This window comes from Macaca mulatta, chromosome 16, assembly GCF_049350105.2.
Source record: "Macaca mulatta isolate MMU2019108-1 chromosome 16, T2T-MMU8v2.0, whole genome shotgun sequence".
In the NCBI taxonomy this organism is placed as follows: domain Eukaryota; kingdom Metazoa; phylum Chordata; class Mammalia; order Primates; family Cercopithecidae; genus Macaca; species Macaca mulatta.
Window position 1 is genome coordinate 2,473,794 of NC_133421.1, and position 14,558 is coordinate 2,488,351.

General features: G+C 51.5%; 1 protein-coding gene across 1 annotated transcript in view; it reads right to left on the reverse strand.

Moving 5' to 3' along the window:
• NXN (nucleoredoxin) overlaps window positions 1–14,558 on the reverse strand; it is a 176,971-nt gene that overhangs the window by 129,758 nt on the left and 32,655 nt on the right. The window lies entirely within an intron of this gene.

The following is a 14,558-nucleotide window of genomic DNA, read 5'->3' on the forward strand; positions in this document are numbered from 1 at the left end:
CTTATCAATTTGGACTGAATTCACAGATTCCAATACAAGCAGCCAAGGTCCTCAAGCCTCAAGCACAAACATCCCTTGCCTTTTATTAATTGAAAAATAAACAGGAGGGGAAACGGGTGGCATGCCTCGCAACGTGGTTTAAAACAAATGACGTGATGTTCTCCAACTTCAGTTAATTTTTAAAAAGGCATTTTATTTTTCACTTTATGATTACAAAAGTCATACATTCAGATTATGGGGAAATTTAGAAAGTACAATAAGAAGAAAACTTACTTCTGGAAGAGAAGTATAGAAAGGCACTTCTGGAAAAGACACTGAATTGGTGACTTAACAGTCAAGAAAATCCCAAGTCTGGCCAAATTCCAAACCAAATTCTCGGCCGGACACGGTGGCTCACGCCTGTCATCCTAGCACTTTGGGAGGCCGAGGCGGGCAGATCACCTGAGGTCAGGAGTTCGAGACCAGCCTAGCCAACATAGTGAAACCCCATCTCTACTAAAAATACAAAAATTAGCCGGGCGTGGTGATGCAAGCCTGTAATCCCAGCACTTTGGGGGGCCAAGGTGGGCGGATCGCCTGAGGTCAGGAGTTCGAGACCAGCCTGGTCAACATGGCAAAACCCTGTCTCTACAAAAAATACAAAAATTAGCCGGGCATGGTGGCGTGTGCCTGTAATCCCAGCTACTCAGGAGGCTGAGGCAGGAGAATCACTTGAACCCAGGAGGCGGAGGCTGCAGTGAGCCGAGATCGCGCCATTTCACTCCAGCCTGGGCGACAGAACAAGATGCCATCTCAAAAAAAAAAAAAAGAAAGAAAGAAAGAAAGAAAGAAAGAAAGAAAGAAAGAAAGAACATTCTTTTAGCCCAATCCCAAGAGGACTGTCTGGACAGAGTCTTCACTTGCTGTGACCCATCACTGCATCATTTTGCTCTTCATTTATTTATTTATTTTATTGCTTTTTGAGGTGGAGTCTCACCCTGTCTCCCAGGCTGGAGTGCAATGGCGCGATCTTGGCTCACTGCAGCCTCCACCTCCCAGGTTCAAGTGATTCTCCTGCCTCAGCCTCCTGAGTAGCTGGGATCACAGGTGCACACCACCACGTCTGGCTAACTTTTTGTAATTTTAGTGGAGACGGGTTTTCACCATGTTTGGTCAGGCTGGCCTTGAACTCCTAGCCTCAGGTGATCCACTCACTTTGGCTTCCCGAAGTGCTGGGATGATAGGCGTGAGCCCCGCACCTGGTCTTGCTATGCTTTTTAAACAGCCACAGGACTCTGCTCCAATTCCTTTGTATCCGGGAATCCTCTGGCACAAAACCCCCACCTCCCATATCAGGTGGTCTGTGAGAGCCAGAAATCCCCCCCACTGAAGAACACTGGGCAGTGGGAGGTTTCCACCGGGTCACGGCCCGCGGGGCAAGGAGATGCTGAAAGGTCTGGCAAGACACTTCAGGATCCAGCTTTAGGATGTGTTGCCGGCTGCAACAAACAAGCGCTCTGATCGATGAGCTCTGAGCTCACTCATTCCACATGTTTACCGAGCGCCTACTGTGCCTGAGCTCCGCAGAACACGCCCAGGAATAACAGAAGGAGCTTGCTCTGAGAGCTGGGAGAGCCTGCTCTTCATGGGGGTATTGACTGTTGCCGTCCTGCAAAACAAAGCCACCTTTCATAACACGCCACTAGATACCGTGCCAGCCACATTCTCACCTGGAACAAAACCTGCAGCCTAGGCTGGGCGTGGTGGCTCATGCCTGTAATCTCAGCACTTTGGGAGGCTGAGATGGGTGGATCGCCTGAGGTCGGGAATTCAAGATCAGCCTGACCAACATGGTGAAATCTCATCTCTACTGAAAATACCAAATTAGCCGGGCGTGGTGGCGCATGCCTGTAATCCCAGCTAACTCAGGAGGCTGAGGCAGGAGAATCGCTTGAAACCGGGAGGCAGAGGTTGCAGTGAGCCGAGATCACGCCACTGCCCTCCAACCTGGGTGACAGATTGAGACTCCATCTCAAAAACAAACAAACAAACAAACAAAACACCTGCAGCTCTTGCTGGTGCTTTCATCGATTGTCCTCCCAAGGATGGCTGGAGTGTGTCCCTCTCACCAACAGGCCACTCGATTCAAGCTACGGACTCAAGACACGCCGTTAGGCTCTACATGTACAGCCTGGAGGAAACAACTGCTGTCGTTAGACCAGAAATGTCCCCTGAGACAAAGCCTTCGGTTTTGCTTTGTGTTCTTCTCCCACGGGGGTAGAAGGGCTGCCCTCCCTGTGGGGCACTGCAGCGACGGGTGCCCTGGTGAGTGAGCAGGGTGAGGTGGTGAGTGTGCACGATGCACAACCCGGCCAACATCTGCCCAGGTCAAGCCCCTCCTGTGAGTGCACAGGCCGCGTGCTGCCACCGCCCGGCTCGACGATGCCCTCCTTCCACACCTTCTGGTCCCCAGAAGTGACCTGAAAACAGGGTTCTGCTGTGGAAAAACTGGATGTGGAGGAAGTGCAGGAGAGAAGGGCGAGGTGTGTCGGCCTGCCTCAGGTCTGGGGTGCCCAATTCTGGCTGTGCAAACAGTGAAGATAAAAAGGATGCTACGGGGCCGGGTGCGGTGGCTCAAGCCTGTAATCCCAGCACTTTGGGAGGCTGAGACAGGCGGATCACGAGGTCAGGAGATCGAGACCATCCTGGCTAACACGGTAAAACCCCGTCTCTACTAAAAAATACAAAAAAAAAAAAAACTAGCCGGGCGAGGTGGCGGGCGCCTCTAGTCCCAGCTACTCGGGAGGCTGAGGCAGGAGAATGGCGTAAACCCGGGAGGCGGAGCTTGCAGTGAGCTGAGATCCGGCCACTGCACTCCAGCCTGGGCGACAGAGCCAGACTCCGTCTCAAAAAAAAAAAAGGATGCTACGGGCCAGGCGCAGTGGTTCACGCCTGTAATCCCAGCACTTTGGGAGGCCGAGACGGGTGGATCACGAGGTCAGGAGATCGAGACCATCCTGGCTAACCTGGTGAAACCCCGTCTCTACTAAAAAATACAAAAAATTAGCCGGGCGAGGTGGCGGGCGCCTGTAGTCCCAGCTACTCGGGAGGCTGAGGCAGGAGAATGGTGTAAACCTGGGAGGTGGAGCTTGCGGGGAGCTGAGATCCGGCCACTGCACTCCAGCCTGGGCGACAGTGAGACTCCGTCTCAAAAGACGTCTGGCTAAAATGGGGCATCAGAGCTGTCGGCTGCACCAGTTTTCAGAATCCGTGGATTTTAACGGATTTCTTTCTAACTTGCAGATACATACGAGATACTTTACAAAGGCATTACAGTTAAGTCGTGTTTCCCCACAGAAACTCACCCTTACAGAAAAAGTTAAAATGACATAAAACTGGGAGTGTCCCAGAAAAGGCAGGGCTGTATTCACCATCACACCTACTGATAGAGAAGAGACAGAAAGGCCAGGTACGGTGGCTCACGCCTATAACCCCAGCACTTTGGGAGGCTGAGGCGGGAGGATCAGCTTGAACCCAGGAGGAGGAGGTTGCAGTGGGCCAACACTGCACAACTGCCTTCCAGCCTGGACGACACAGTGAGACTTTGCTGCAGCCTTTGCCTCCCGGGCTCAAGCGATCCTCCCACCTCAGTGTCCTGAGTAGCTGGGATTACAGGCACCCACAACAATGCCCGGCTGATTTTTTGTATTTTTAGTAGAGACAGGGTTTCACCATGTTGGCCAGGCTGGTCTCAAACTCCTGACCTCAGGTGATCCACCTGCCTCAGCCTCCCGAAGTGCTGGGTGCATTTTTTCTTAAGGAAGAGAAAGGAGGGCAGGGGGCAAGGTGCAGGGCAAAAAAGAAGAGCACAGGTGTCCAAGAGGGAAGCAGCCAGAGGAAACGGAAGGAATCAGCTTCCAACAGGGACCCACAAGCTTGCTTGAGAACTCAGGACACAAGGAACATGCTGGAGAACTCAGGACACAAGGAACACACCTGGAGAACTAAGGACATAAGGAACACACCTGGAGAACTCAGGACATAAGGAACACGCCTGGAGAACTCAGGACACAAGGAACATTTTGGAGAACTCAGGACACGAGGAACACACCTGGAGAACTCAGGACACAAGGAACACACCTGGAGAACTCAGGACACAAGGAACATACCTGGAGAACTCAGGACACAAGGAACATGCTGGGGAACTCGGGACACAAGGAACACACCTGGAGAACTCAGGACACGAGGAACATGCTGGAGAACTCAGGACACAAGGAACATGCTGGAGAACTCAGGACACGAGGAACACACCTGGAGAACTCAGGACACGAGGAACACACCTGGAGAACTCAGGACACGAGGAACATGCTGGAGAACTCAGGACACAAGGAACATGCTGGGGAACTCAGGACACAAGGAACACACCTGGAGAACTCAGGACACGAGGAACACACCTGGAGAACTCAGGACACAAGGAACACACCTGGAGAACTCAGGACACAAGGAACATACCTGGAGAACTCAGGACACAAGGAACATGCTGGGGAACTCGGGACACAAGGAACACACCTGGAGAACTCAGGACACGAGGAACATGCTGGAGAACTCAGGACACAAGGAACATGCTGGAGAACTCAGGACACGAGGAACACACCTGGAGAACTCAGGACACGAGGAACACACCTGGAGAACTCAGGACACGAGGAACATGCTGGAGAACTCAGGACACAAGGAACATGCTGGGGAACTCAGGACACAAGGAACACACCTGGAGAACTCAGGACACGAGGAACACACCTGGAGAACTCAGGACATGAGGAACACACCTGGAGAACTCAGGACATGAGGAACATGCTGGAGAACTCAGGACACAAGGAACATGCTGGAGAACTCAGGACACAAGGAACACACCTGGAGAACTCAGGACACAAGGAACATGCTGGAGAACTCAGGACACAAGGAACACACCTGGAGAACTCAGGACATGAGGAACATGCTGGAGAACTCAGGACACAAGGAACACACCTGGAGAACTCAGGACACGAGGAACATGCTGGAGAACTCAGGACACAAGCAACACACCTGGAGAACTCAGGACACGAGGAACACACCTGGAGAACTCAGGACATGAGGAACACACCTGGAGAAATGGCTCTGCAGTGATCACTCCACAGTGAGAACCAAAGGGGCAGCTTCAGGGAAAACAGGTGGGGAGGGCGAAAAGGGTGGAAAAGTCGAAACTCTCCATTGTGGAGAGGAACGCACACTTCTCCAGGACTACTGCCGGTTCAAGCTCATTTCCTTCAGAACACACCCCCAAAGTTCCTGGGGTCCCCCCACCGCCCTCCCTAACACATACACACTCCAATTTCACTCTTCTCTGAGCAGATTCCAGGGAGTATCCTGGAGACGGACATCAAAGGCATTCGAACCGGCAGCTCACAACAGGTCACGCTGTCTGAGGGACGCTGGGAACCACGTGAAAAGCGGAGAATTCACGGGGCGTTCGATTATTACTATTTTTTAAGGCGCTCAGAAATGTCCTTCGTTTCAGTTTTACTTTAAGGACAGCTACGTCTGGGGGAATGGCTTTGAAGTCACGTAGCCCAGAGCAGCGCTCAACAGCCACGAGGGAAGAAAAACGCTGCACCCAGCGGAAAGGCCTCCGGAGCCACGGGACACAGGGGCCGTCACTAAAGAAGAACTCAGAAGGTTTCTGACGGTACAAGGACGGGAAGGGAAAGGGTGGCTGCAGCTGGGACCACATTTGAAAACCCACCAAGGCCAGCCTTGCAATGGCCTCCTGCACAGCAGCAGCAAACACACAGAGGTTAAGGGTCAGAGGCCCCGGGAGAACCCCGTGAACCCCTATTGGGAGGGGCCGGGGCCAGAGGACAAAAGAAGCCGGAGAGGAATAAGCCTTTCACTTGGGCTGTTTTGCTGCTCCAGAAAGCAGTTTTTGAAAAGCATGGGATGATGGAAAGGCCCAGGGCTGCGGTGAGATCTAGAGCAGGAGGCAAGAGCTTGCCCCGAGGTGACGTGCGGGTGAGCTGGCCACAAACACACTTCACACCTACTGCGAAGGCCCAGCCAAAGAAAGGTCCCAGGCCGGGCGCGGTGGCTCAAGCCTGTAATCCCAGCACTTTGGGAGGCTGAGACGGGCGGATCACTAGGTCAGGAGATCGAGACCATCCTGGCGAACACGGTGAAACCCCGTCTCTACTAAAAAATACAAAAAACTAGCCAGGCGAGGCGGCGGGCGCCTGTAGTCCCAGCTACTCAGGAGGCTGAGGCAGGAGAATGGCGTAAACCCGGGGGGCGGAGCTTGCAGTGAGCTGAGATCCGGCCACTGCACTCCAGCCCGGGCGACAGAGCCAGACTCCGTCTCAAAAAAAAAAAAAAAAAAAAAGAAAGGTCCCGAGCCTGGCTGGGCACGGTGGCTCACGCCTGTAATCCCAACGCTTTGGGAGGCCGAGGTAGGCGGATCATGAGGTCAGGAGTTCGAGACCAGCCTGGCCAACATGGCGAAACCCAGTCTCTACTAATTACATTCAAAAATTAGCCGGGCGTGGTGGCGGGTGCCTGTAATCCCAGCTACTTGGGAGGCTGAGGCAGGACAATCACTTGAACCCGTGAGATGGAGGCTGCAGTGAGCTGAGATCGCACCATAGCACTCCAGCCCAAGGTGACAGAGTGAGATGCTGTCTCAAAAAACAAAACAAAACAAAAAACAAAAAGAAAAAGAAAAGAAAGAAAACAGACAAAATTAAAAGAAAAATGATGAAAAAGAAGATAAAATTAAGAATAGAACAGGCCAGGCCAGGCGTGGTGGCTCAAGCCTGTAATCCCAGCACTTTGGGAGGCCTAGACGGGCGAATCATGAGGTCAGGAGATCGAGACCATCCTGGCTAACCTGGTGAAACCCCATCTCTCCTAAAAAATATAAAAAACGGCCGGGCGCGGTGGCTCAAGCCTGTAATCCCAGCACTTTGGGAGGCCGAGGCGGGTGGATCACGAGGTCAGGAGATCGAGACCATCCTGGCTAACACGGTGAAACCCCGTCTCTACTAAAAATACAAAAAGAAATTAGCCGGGCGTGGTGGCGGGCGCCTGTAGTCCCAGCTACTCCGGAGGCTGAGGCAGGAGAATGGCGTGAACCCGGGAGGCGGAGCTTGCAGTGAGCCGAGATCGCGCCACTGCACTACAGTCTGGGCAACAGAGCTAGACTCCGTCTCAAAAAAAAAAAAAAAAAAAATACAAAAAACTAGCCGGGTGAAGTGGCGGGTGCCTGTAGTCCCAGCTACTCGGGAGGCTGAGGCAGGAGAATGGCGTGAACCCGGGAGGCGGAGCTTGCAGTGAGCCGAGATCGCGCCACTGCACTACAGTCTGGGCAACAGAGCTAGACTCCGTCTCAAAAAAAAAAAAAAAAAAAAATACAAAAAACTAGCCGGGTGAAGTGGCGGGTGCCTGTAGTCCCAGCTACTCGGGAGGCTGAGGCAGGAGAATGGCGTGAACCCGGGAGGAGGAGCTTGCAGTGAGCTGAGATCCGGCCACTGCACCCCAGCCTGGGTGACAGAGCAAGACTCCGTCTCAAAAAAAAAAAAAAGAATAGAACAGGCCAAGCCAGGCATGGTGGCTCATGCCTGTAATCCCAGCACTTTGGAAGCCTGAGGCGGATGGATCAGTTGAGGTCAGGGGTTCAAGATGAGCCATGGCCAACATGGCGAAACCCTGTCTCTACTAAAATTAGCTGGGTGTGGTGGCGGGCGCTTGTAATCCCAGCTCCATGGGAGGCTGAGGCAGGAGAATTCCTTGAGCCTGGGAGGCAGAGGCTGCAGTGAGCCAAGATCTCACCACTGCACTCCAGCCTAGGCAACAAGGGTGAGACTCCATCTCAAAAAATAAGAAAGAAAGAAAAGAACAGATGAAAGGAAAATAAGAGCTAAAAATATAACAGAATATTTGAGCTAGCAATTCTTCCTCTAGGAATTTACCCTAAGAGAACACCAAAGATGTGCAGAGACATGAATATAAAAACAAGTTTATAACAGCACTGGTTATTCCAGCAAAATTTGGAAATATGATTTCCCATCATAGGAAACTGTTAAGTATGGTACATATATACATACAGACAGACAGACAGACACACAGATAGATATAGATATAGCAAAATACCACATAGCTATTAGAAATCAGCTTTTTTGTTTTGTTTTGTTGTTTGAGACGGAGTTTCACTCTGTCACCCAGGCTGGAGTGCAATGGCACAATCTTGGCTCACTGCAATCTCTGCCTCCCAGGTTCAAGTGATTCTCCTGCCTCAGCCTCCCGAGTAGCTGGGATTACAGGTGCACGCCACCACACCCGGCTAATTTTTGTATTTTTAGTAGAGATGGGGTTTCACCATATCGCCCAGGCTGGTCTCAAACTCCTGACCTCAGGTGATCTACCCGCCTCGGCCTCCCAAAGTGCTGGGATGACAGGTGTGAGCCACCATGCCTGGCCATAGATCATCTTTTTAAAGAATACCTTCTTACATGAGAATACACTCAAAATACATCCTAATTGTGTAAGACACACATGTACGTGACTATATAGAAAAAGATAAGGCTGCCTGGTGATGTCAGAAATCGATGCTTCTAGCTAGGGGGTCTGCAGGAGACTGACCCCCCCAATGCTTTTTTTGTATTCAATGATCCAATATTATTTTTTTAAAAATACAATTTGTAGGCATGAGTACCACGTCACGGGTCCTGCAGTGGGGAAGGCAGAGTACATTCAACTCCCACTTCCAGTATTACCTTTCTTTTTCTTACTATTTTTGCTGTCGTCTAGGCTGGAGTGCAGTGGCGTGATTATAGCTCACTGTGGCCTCAAACTCCTGGGATCGAGTGATCCTCCCACCTCAGCCTCCTGAGTAGCCGGGACCACAGGCACAGGCCACCACGCCCAGCTAATTTTTGTATTTTTTTGGTAGAGATGGTGGGCAGAGGCTTACTATGTTCCCCAGGCTGGTCTCAAACTCCTGGCCTCAAGTGATCCTCTCACCTCTGCCTCCCAAAGTGCTGGGATTATAGGCATGAGCCACTGTGCCCAGCTTCAATATTACTTTTTTTTTCTTTTTTTGTCTCTTTTCCCCCCTTTTTGTGGATTATAGGGTCTCACTATGTTGCCTAGGCAGGTCTCAAACTCCTGGGCTCAAGCTACCTTCCCATCTCTGTCTCCTTAAGTGCTGGGATTATGGGCTGAGCCGTCGCACTGGCCTCAATATTACTTTTAAAAGAGGAAACTATCCCAATAGATGTTTTGGTAAAAAGAAGGAAAAAGTGCCTTGGGCAACTTCAAAATGCAAGGTCTCTGTTAAAAATCAATTCCACTGAGGTCAGAAGCCCCTAACGAAGACATCACCCAGACCCTTTCACCACTCAGGACCAGGTATCGACGGCTTGCCTCATTTCACAACAGCCCAGCGGGCTTTGCAGGATCCTTAAAAACAAGATTCCAGGGCACAGCCATGAATTTGTGGCATACCTCCCTGGATTTACCGTGGGGTGACCAAGCACTAGACCCTCCTCCCTTCCCTGCACCAACATACTTCATCGTTTTAAAACAACCGTCAGTTTCCTAAGGTAAATATTAAGGTTAGCTCCTGGGCAGGCATCATCATTCTCTCTCTGGACTAAGATGTTTGTGAACTTTAAATCTATCAACTGAGGTGCTTGTCCTGCATGAAGTTACCCAGTGAACAACCGACTCCCAGCTCTGTATGAACTACCCAAATTCAAGGGCCTCCAGAGAAAGGTCACCAACAGGGAAAGGAGGCTCCACGGAGATCGACTGGCCAGAGGATTCTAAGATCACAGAGGGAAGCCGCAAAGGAAGCCCAGAGAGGCCCTCAGTGATGACCTCAAGCACGTCCTTTCCCCACATGCTGTAACTTTCTAAGTTACTCGGCCCAGTCTCGAGATACTGAAAATAAGTAATACCTGGTCATTAAGTCACATCCTTCTTCAAAAGAATATTACTGGGCCGGGCACAGTGGCTCAAGCCTGTAATCCCAGCAGTTCGGGAGGCTGAGGTGGATGGATCACTTGAGGCCAGGAGTTCAAGACCAGCCTGGCCAACATGGTGAAACCCTGTCTCTACTAAAACTATAAAAGTTAGCCGGGCGTGGTGGTGCATGCCTGTAATCCCAGCTGCCACTCGGGCGGCTGAGACAGGAGAATTGCTTGAACCTAGGAGGTGGAGGCTGCAGTGAGCCGAGGTCATGCCACTGAACTCCAGCCTGAGTGACAGAGCACGACTCCGTCCCTAAAAAATAAAAATAAAAAAATGGTTAAGAGAGTAAATTATGTTACGTATATTCTACTACAATTTTTTAAATAATGTTTTTTACAAGTTGTTTAACTCAACAATCCTTCTCCTAAAAAAATAATAATAATAATTGGCCAGGCATGGTGGCTCACACCTGTAATCTCAGCACTTTGGGAGGTGGAGGCGGAGGCGGGTGGATCACGAGGTCAGGAGTTCAAGACCAGCCTGGCCAACATGATGAAACCCCATCTCTACTAAAAACACAAAAAATTAGCTGGCGGTGGTGGTGGGCGCCTGTAATCCCAGCTACTCGGGAGACTGAGACAGGAGAATTGTTTGAATCCAGGAGGCAGAGGTTGCAGTGAGCTGAGATCACGCCATTGCACTCCAGCCTGGGCCATAAGAGTGAAACTCTGTCTCGGAAAAAAAAGAAAAATGAAAAAAGAAATTGCCAGCTATGTAGCCTGTTTATTAAGCTTCCATAATGAAAGCTTCCAATCCAGGTGACTCGTGTTCCTCTCTCGTCCATATTGGCCCCCAACTCCAAGATCAAACACACTTCTCTGACTTCAAAGCTGCAGGTTTCTGCAGGTCTATACCCCCGTCCTAGGACTGCCTCCAGCTGGAGCTGTTTTCCCAGTCGGCTGCAGAGGCCTCACGCTGTGTTCGCCAAGCGTGAGGCTCCCTCTCACCTGCTCACTTTCGGGTTCGGAGTCACAGGAGGACTCTCTCAGCGGAGCAGATGGCAAAGGGGCAAATGTACGGTAGATTCTGTTTGTTTATTTGCGGCAAATAGCTCTGAAGGACCAGCCCTTTTTTTCTCTCATCTCTGGCAAATCATTCAGTTCTGAAAAAGTTCCTCGGCCAGCAAGCCAGCCGGTAGGAGGAGGGCGGGGAGAGAACCGGAAAGGGAAGGAAACCCCTTCCTCATCTCCACCTCAGAAACACTGAGCTTTGTTTTGGGATTCCAGTGAGTTTGTATCCCTCACTCTTGGAAATTAAACCGGTAAAAAAATCCAGAAAAACTTGGGCAGAGGTCAAAAATGGTTAAACTGTGGCCAGTGGGGTCAGTGTTTTCTTTCCAGCAAGGGCTGCACTGGGGAAAATTTAAAAACCAAAAATAACAAACCCCCTACCAACGGTGAAACACACTGAGAGGAGAAAATTGAGTACGTCGTGGAAATGGATTTTTCTAAAATGGGGTCAGATGCCCAAAGGGCTCCACAGGGGAGAATTCTCACAGGGCTGCCTCGGTCAACAACAACACGCCAGGCAAACGCATGGAAGATGGTGGAAAGCAAGTATTTCTCTTTTCTTATTTTTTATTTTTGAGACAGTCTCGCTGTGTCACCCAGGCTGGAGTGCAGTGGTGTGATCTCGGCTCACTGCGACCTCCGCCTCCTGGGTTCAAGCCATTCTCCTGCCTCAGCCTCCCGAGTGGCTGGGATGACAGGCGCCCGCCACCACACCCAGCTTATTCTTTTTTTTTTTTTTTTTTTATTTTTGAGACGGAGTCTCGCTCTGTCACCCAGGCTGGAGTGCAGTGGCCGGATCTCAGCTCACTGCAAGCTCCGCCTCCCGGGTTCACGCCATTCTCCTGCCTCAGCCTCCCGAGTAGCTGAGACTACAGGCGCCTGCCACCTTGCCCGGCTAAGTTTTTGTATTTTTAGTAGAGACGGGGTTTCACCGTGTTACCCAGGATGGTCTCGATCTCCTGACCTCGTGATCCGCCCGTCTAGGCCTCCCAAAGTGCTGGGATTACAGGCTTGAGCCACCGCGCCCGGCCGCTTATTCTTGTATATTTAGTAGAGACGAGGTTTCACCATGTTGGCCGGGCTGGTCTGGAACTCCAGACCTCAAGTGCCCTGCCTCGGCCTCTCAAAGTGCTGGGATTACAGGTGTGAGCCACCGTGCCCGGCCCATTTAGCTGACTTTGCACAGTTATGGACGACAGGGCTCTGGGCCCACAGGTTCTAGATCTGTGGGTCTGACTAACTGCACGTCCACTGAGTTCACACCGGGAACCTCCCCAAAATGCTCCTTCTCTCCTCCACTGCGGGCCCCGAGGCAAGTCCTCCCCACCCCTCGCAGACCTTCTCCGGGAGTCCGCGGTTCACCTCGAGACATCTTCTATGCCCACCTGCACAGCCAAAACACCCGCACAGCCAAACACATCTCTTTCCTCTTCTTCATTGCTTCCCTGACCCAGGTAGGGCCTTTTCTCTGTAAGCAGGACTGTAGACTCCCAGAAAACCACAGGCTCCACACTCCCCAATGCTCCTGGTGCCTCCCTGTGCAAAACCTCCACAGCTGCCCCACAGACCACCAGGTACAAACAGAGCACAGTGTTGGAAGATGCTGCCCTAGTGGTAGCCGTTAAAGCCAAAATCACCAGCCGGTGCGGTGGCTCATACCTGTAACCCCAGCACTGTGGGAGGCCGAGGCAGGCAGATCACCTGAGGTCGGGAGTTCAAGACCAGCCTGGCCAACATGGTGAAACGCCATCTCTACAAAACTTATCCTGGCATGACAGCGGGCGCCTGTAATCCCAGCTACTCAGAGGCTGAGGTTGGGAGAATGGCGTGAACCCGGGAGGCAGAGCTTGCTGTGAGCTGAGATCGCGCCACTGCACTCCAGCCTGGGTGAGAGAGCGAGACTCCATCTCAAAAAAAAAAGGCAAAATCACCAAGATGGCTAAGGGACAAATGTAGGGTAGATTTTGTCTTTGGTCGAACAGCCCAAAGGCCAAAGTGGGTTCTTCAACGGTCATTTGGCTCACACAATGTTTCCATCCTGATGAGCTGACAACACTTAGAAAAGAGATTTCACATCTTGTAAAACTGTGGACGGTTTCGACCCAGGGGGTATCTGGCTGTGCACCCCAGCCTGGCTGCTCCCTTGAGAGGAAGGACCCCTCGCTGGTTTGCCCCAGGCCCACCACTCCCCACGACCTCCCAAACCACACCCACACCAGAGTATGGCCTCCAAGTGGGTCTTAAAAACAACCTTGGGGAACAGATAAGAGCTTCCCAGATGACAGAGTTAGATGTTAAACATCGCAAAGTCGGCCGGGCGCGGTGGCTCAAGCCTGTAATCCCAGCACTTTGGGAGGCCGAGACGGGCGGATCACGAGGTCAGGAGATCGAGACCATCCTGGCTAACACAGCGAAACCCCGTCTCTACTAAAAAATACAAAAAATTAGCCGAGCGAAGTGGCGGGCGTCTGTAGTCCCAGCTACTCGGGAGGCTGAGGCAGGAGAATGGCGTAAACCCGGGAGGCGGAGCTTGCAGTGAGCTGAGATCTGGCCACTGCACTCCAGCCTGGGCGACAGAGCGAGACTCCGTCTCAAAAAAAAAAAAAAAAAAAAAAAAAACATCGCAAAGTCAAAGTCAGTAGATATTAAATGTATGATTGTTTTCATATCTTTAGCCCCAAAATAATACATGTTCCGTGGAAAGGCCTAAAGGCAGGCCCAATGCCTGGGGAGCTTCCACTGCTTCTCTCTCTCCTGAATCCAGAGTATTCTGCCCTTCACAGAAATACGGATCGTTCAGAGATAACCAGCCAATCAGGCGTGCCTTTAGGTTAGGCCCCAGCAAACCACAGGCTGCCAGCAAACCACAGGCTGGAAACTGGGAATGTCCTCAGGGTCCTGGGACCTTGGCTGTTTTCACCCTGTTGGCCACACAAAGGCTCTTTCTTGGCTGCCAGAGACCCTCCCTGGGGTAGAGAGGGAGAGGGAGGGAGGGAGACAGAGAGAGAGAGAGAGAGTTGGGGGAGCTGGGTAACTAAAAGACAAGGAGTTGATGTATTCTAGGCACTTGAAAGTTCAGAAGGCTATCTCTGCTCTTTTTTTTTTTTTTTTTTTGAGACGGAGTCTCGTTTAGTCGCACAGGCTGGAGTGCAATGGCGTGATCTCAGCTCACTGCAAGCTCCACCTCCCGGGTTCAGGCGATTCTCCTGCCTCAGCCTCCCGAGTAGCTGGGACTACAGGCGCCCGCTACCACGCCTGGTTAATTTTTTGTATTTTTAGTAGAGACGGGGTTTCACCGTGTTAGCCAGGATGGTCTCGATCTCCTGACCTCGTGATCCGCCCACCTCGGCCTCCCAAAGTCCTGGGATTACAGGCGTGAGCCACCGCACCAGGCCAAAGGCTGTCTCTTCTAATTACTGAGGTTTTAGAACCATTTTCCTAAACTCTCCCTCTTGCAAGAGCCTGTAGTCAAGTGTGCTGAAGACCTGAGTTCGAGTTATCATCTCCACTAAC